Genomic DNA, 5,929 nt, shown 5'->3' with positions numbered 1-5,929 from the left:
AAAAAAACAACTATGAACCACCATAGACAACTTTATAATAACTTTAAAAGCCAAGACACTTTTCTTTCTAAAAAAAGGAAGATTGTGGGGAATTATAATCAAGGGAGTAAAAATGAACACTGTTAAAAACAAAATATTCTACAGATTTATCTGTCAAAAAGTTGTGCCTCCAAAAAAAAATTTTTTTAATTAGAGAAAGAAAAGGTTATATCTTGCCAGGCTTGGTGACACATGCCTATAATCCCAACAGTCCAGGAGGTGGATATAGGAGGATCAGGAATTTAAGGCTAGTATCTACTACCTTAAACCCTCTCAAAAATCTCAGTGACTTGCTGCACACCTTTCTTTAATCTTGGCACTCGGGAAGCAGAGGCAGGTGGATCTCTCAGTTCCAGGCCAGCCTGGTCCACGTAATAAACCAGCAGTTGAACAAACAACAAACAAAGGTCATGCTCTGGGGTAAGATGTAGCCTAGTTATTAAAGTGCTTGCCCAACATGGAAAAGCCTGAGTTCCCTTTCCATTACTACATAAACAGCTTGATAGCACAGACATGTAATCCCAGCACAAAGAAGGTAGGAACTGGAAAATCCGGGGTTTAAGGTCATCCGCAGAGGTTCAAGGTTAAATTAAGGAGGAAAAAAAAGCTATACGTGACCCTAAAATGAAAATATAACAATATCTAAGTGTGATACTGCTGAGGGAAATAATTAAATATTCTTAGTTTAAAACAGTAACAAGTGACTGGAGAGATGGCTCAGAGGTTAAGAGGTTAGTTAAGACTATTCTTCTAAAGGTCCTGAGTTCAATTCCCAGCAACCACATGGTGGCTCACAACCATCTGTAATGAGATTTGACACCCTCTTCTGGCTTGTAGGCATATATGCAGGCAAAATGCTGTATACATAAATAAATAAATTAATTAATAAAAAATAAAAGAACAAAACAAAACATTCTAAAAAACCAGTAACAAAATCAAAATAAAATAAAAATTAGTGGTTGTTGAAATGTTAATATAAAAGAGGTACATGTGATTATTTAAATAGAGTAAACTTAATGTGTAAACCAAGTAGTGGTGTCCCATCCCTTTGATCCCAGCAATTGGGAGGCAGAGGCAGACATTCAGAGTGAGAAACCTGTATTGAAACAAACAAACAAACAAACCAAAACCCCAAACTCCATTTGTTCATGAGCATATATGTTGCATGCGTGTGTGTGTGTGTGTGTGTGTGTGTGTGTGTGTGTGTGTGCGCCTATTTTAGCCCTCATCTCTGAGATTGCTGGGTTTGGGATAGATGTTGTATGTATATACTTTACTATAATTATTCAAAGCAGAGAAAGTACTTAGTATCAGTCAGTTGAAACCTGCATATTTTCTGGGGGGTAGATGGAGTAGTGCTGTGACAAGGTCTTGTAGCCCAGGATGGCCTTGAACTTGTAGTCCCCCTGCCTCTACCTTCCCAGTCCCACACACCTAGCCTGAGACTTGCATGTTTTAAACTCTAAAAAGGAGCAAATGAGTTTATTTTTATCATTTTCTTTTATAAATATGTGTTCTTTGATGGAAGAACTTGCACCCTCAAATAAATTCCTATTTCTTGGCTTATTTTTCTGTTTCTGACTTTGAAAGATTAAAGACTAGGCTGAGTGTGATGGTGTGGGGGCTCACACTGTAATCAGACCTCTGTGAGTGTGAAGCCAGCCTAGTCTATACAGCATCACAGCAAGTTCCAGAGCTCTAGGAATTTGAGGCCAGCCTGCTCTATATAACAGGTTCCAGGCCTGCCAGAGCTGCTTAGTGAGGCCCTATTTCAAACAAAACAAAAAAACAAAAACAAAACAAACTAAATGAGTAGTAAAGCATGTGGTATTATATTTCTATACTCCCAGCACTCAGAAAACTACAGCAGTAAGACTGCCAGAAGTTCCAGGCCAGCCTGAACTATGTAATGAGAGCCTCTTTCTAATAAATAAATAGAAAATGTGTAAAAGCAAATGAATAAAAATAAATAACTGAGCTGGGAATGTAGCTCGCTCTTAGAGCACTTGCCTACACTGGAGTCAGTCCTAGTACCTAAGGAAAAAGAGAGAATAACTATATTTCCAGGCAAGTTGTATATCAAAGGAAATGTATGTGTGTGTTTGTGTTTGGTTTTTTTTTTTTTTTTTTTTTTTTTTTTTTTTAGTTTTTCAAGACAGGGTTTCTCTGTGTAGCCCTGGCTGTCCTGGAGCTCACTCTGTAGACCAGGCTGAACTCGAACTCAGAAATGTGCCACCACTGCCCAGCAAAGGAAAGGTCATAAATACATTACTTTTGAGAGGCAGAATGGCAAATAAAAGCATATACATAAACACAAACAGAATTCTGAGGTCAGGACTATATAAGGAGGCTGAAGAGGTTACTCAGTGCTTAAGAGCACTTACTGCTCTTGCAGAGGATATGGAGTTTTGTCCCAGCACCCTTCATTGTGGTTCTCAACTGCCTGTAACTCTGGTTCCAGGCAATCCAATGCTCTCTTTTGACCTCTGTCAATACCTGCTTGTACTGGATGCATATAAACCTATGTTGACAGCCATGTACACACACACACACACATACACATAAATAAGAATAAATAATGATCTTGTAAAAAGGAAAAAACCACAGGACTGGAGAGATAGCTCAGCCATTAAAGGGTAGCTCACAGCCAAAGCATCAAGAAAAACACAATGAACAAAAAGACTGAACAGACAGGAGTCGGCTGCCTGACGAGCAGCTGTCGCTCAGGACAGGCTGAGTCTTCTAAGTCACGTTTACTGATCTCAAACATGGGAATTTAACAGCTTGTTTTATGAGGTGGTTGAGTTGGGTTTTTGGTTTTTGGTATTGTTTTGTTGTTTTGTTTTTTGTTTGTTTGATTGATTTTGAGACAGTCTAAGCTAGCCTGGAACTTTTATGCAGCCCAGACTGGCCTCAAAGTCTTGAGCACTCGATGTCCCTGCTTCTCCCTCCCAAGTGGTAGGATTGTAGTTGTAGACCACCATAACAGGCTTGAGAACTTTATTTCAGTGTCCGGTTTATTGCAGGACTTCAGAAATAACTCTTAAATGATGATGATGACAAGGGCTGGAATGACAGTCCTGAAGCAGGAAAGTCCTGAGCTGGAGGCCAGGGAGGAGGGGAGGGAGAGGTGACAATGTCATTCATACCCACGAGAAGGCAACAGTGAGCTTCACTGTGTACTCTCATAAGTTTTCTTAGGGTTTCACTGTGCATAGCACTGACTGTTCTGGAACTCAGGGATCCTTCACTGTCTCTGCCTCTCAAACACAGTGACCAAAGGTGTGCGCCACCACCGCCCAGCTAACACTTCAACTTTTCAACTCATTTTCTGACCTCTTTTTTTTTTTAAAAGATTTATTTCATTTATAGGAGTACACTGTCACTGTCTTTAGACACCAGAAGACATCACATCCCATTACAGATGGTTGTGAGCCACCATGTGGTTGCTGGGAATTGAACTCAGGAACTTTGGAAGAGCAGTCAGTGCTCTTAACTACTGAGCCACCTCTCCAGCCCCTATTCCCTCCCCTCCTTGTTTTTTCCAGACAGGATCTCTGTGTAGCCCTGGCTGTCCTGGAACTTGTTATGAAGACCAGGGTGGCCTTACACTAAAAAGAGATCAGAACATGCCTTTAATCCTAGCATTTGGGAGGCAGAGGCAGGCAGATCTCTGAATTTAAGGACAGCCTGGTCTACAGAGTAAGTTCCAAGACAGCCAGGTCTACACAGAGAAAGCCTGTCTCGGAAAACAAAAACAAAAAAAAAAGGAGGCCAGCCTAGCCTAATCAGGGTACTCCGGGGCCTATTTCAGGAGTACAGATTGGCCACCTCCTGGGTAACAGCATCCAAGGCTGACCTCTGCCTTCCATGAGAGCAGATGCTACCTACAAAAGAGTTACCAACAGGCTGCAGGCTGTACTCTGGGTATTCCAGCCCACTGCCTTCTTGCAATGTATTCAACAAACTGTTCTTCCTCCCAGAATATAGTTATACATGGAAATAAATATGCATATGTATGTGTTTCCTTTTTCTTTTTAAGATAGTCTCATTTAGCGTGGGCTCACCTACAACTTGTATAGCCAAAGATAACCTTGAACTTTTGACCCTCCAGCCTCTATGTTCTGAATGCTGGGTTTACAGGCTTATGCCCTTCCCTACTGGGAATAGAAACCAGGGCTTCAAATGTTCTAGGGAGGCAAACACGATACCAACAGAGCTACATTCCTCAGCCCTGGCAGCTGCAAATTTTATATTGACTTAATTCCTTGCCAGCTGACAAGAAGTCTCATGAGGTCCAGGTCCATTGTCCTAAGACAGGGCAGTAAGACTGGATTTGGAGGAAGAGATAATAAGTTGATGCTTGCCATAATCTCTGAAATTATAAAGAAAGACCAAGAAGAAATGAAATTTATTACATAAGAAGTATACTTCTGCAGAAATGTTGAGTTACTTCATGAAGTTAGACCCGTTCATGATCAGCACTAACTCACTAACCTAGATGTTTGCTGTGAGAGTAGCATTCAGATACCCGAGTAAAACACTACAGACAATTTTTTAAAGCACATCATGTTATGGTTAAAGTAGATAATAGTGGTTTTCAAAGCATTAATCCATTGTGCCTTGCTGGGTGTTTGGAATTGGAAACGTGAGGCTTGTATTAGCTATGGAGGCCCATGGTTACAGCCCAACTCTTGGAAGGTGGCAGCAGAAGAGTCAGAGTTCAAAGCCATGCATGGCTACATGGCAACTGTGTGGCCAGCCTGTGCTACATAAGATCCTGTTTCAGAGGGCAAAAATAAATAAATAAAATGTGAAGTTTGGGGAATATTTGTTTGAGACAGCTTTTCTCTGTGTAGTTTAAGCTGGCCTTAGACTTGTAGTGAGCCGTTTGCCTGGCTCAGCTCTGGAGTGATGGAACCACAGGTATTGCCAATTTTTCACCCAGCTTCAAAACTTGAGGCTGTTAAGCATGTGTGTTGTACGTCTGTCCTTTTCTGTCATTATCTGCCGATGGGTAGTGCAGTGGTACACAGCCCAGGAGCAGCATTGTCCCCTCAGCATGCTCAGCTTGTGAGGAGGCATGCTCTATGAGCCTGCTGCCAAGGAGGGCTTCACAGAGGCCTTGGGAGTGGGTGACATCACCTTCTGCTAGGCACTGGCAATGGAAGAGAACAAATAAATAAGGGAAATGTAGTTGGCTTTGCCAAGCACATTGAATTAATCTACTGTTGTCAAAATTTTTTTAAACCTTAAAGGAAGTTTTTAAAAAAAATTTAACATTTATTTTGTGGAGGGAGTGGAACATGCTGAAGCACATGTGGAGTCAGAAGACAGGTCGAAAAAGCTGGCTTTCTCCTTCCACCATGTGGGCTCTGGGCATCAAGCTTGGCAGCAAGCATCTTTAGCTGCTGAGCCATCTCAGCCTTAAAAGAATTTAACACCACAGTTGGATGAAATCCATTTGGATTAGGGAACACAGTAAGGAAGGGGTAAAGGCCGAGGACCTCATTTTCCCTTTCTGATGGATTCGGTGACCCCATGCCTCAGCACTGCAGTCAAATCCCACCACCTCAGCACTGGCCACACGTACAGCCCTCACTCAGGCATCAGCCCCCTCTCCAGCTCACTCAGAGCCTCAGCTTGGTGGTCCATCTGCTGAATGAATTACAGTTTCTTTTGTTTTTAATTCTCCAGCATTTTTAAATTATGTGAAATATCAAAGAACTGTGCCAGGCATGATGGCACACACTTTAATCCCAGTAATTGGGAGGCAGAGGCAGGCAGGTCTCTGTGAGTTTAAGGACAGCTTGATCTACAAAAAGTGTTCCAGGACAGCCAGGCAGGGCTATACAGAGAAACCCATCTCAAAAAAAAAAAAAAAAAAAAA

At 41.7% G+C, this 5,929-nt stretch overlaps 1 protein-coding gene across 2 annotated transcripts in view; it reads left to right on the top strand.

Moving 5' to 3' along the window:
* Gabpb2 (GA binding protein transcription factor subunit beta 2) overlaps positions 1 to 5,929 on the top strand; it is a 33,558-nt gene that overhangs the window by 19,151 nt on the left and 8,478 nt on the right. The gene's annotated exons all lie outside the window — the stretch shown is intronic.

Source organism: Mastomys coucha, unplaced genomic scaffold (assembly GCF_008632895.1).
Source record: "Mastomys coucha isolate ucsf_1 unplaced genomic scaffold, UCSF_Mcou_1 pScaffold16, whole genome shotgun sequence".
NCBI lineage: Eukaryota > Metazoa > Chordata > Mammalia > Rodentia > Muridae > Mastomys > Mastomys coucha.
The sequence above is the reverse complement of the archived record's forward strand: the minus strand, read 5'-3'. Positions and strand labels throughout refer to the sequence as shown.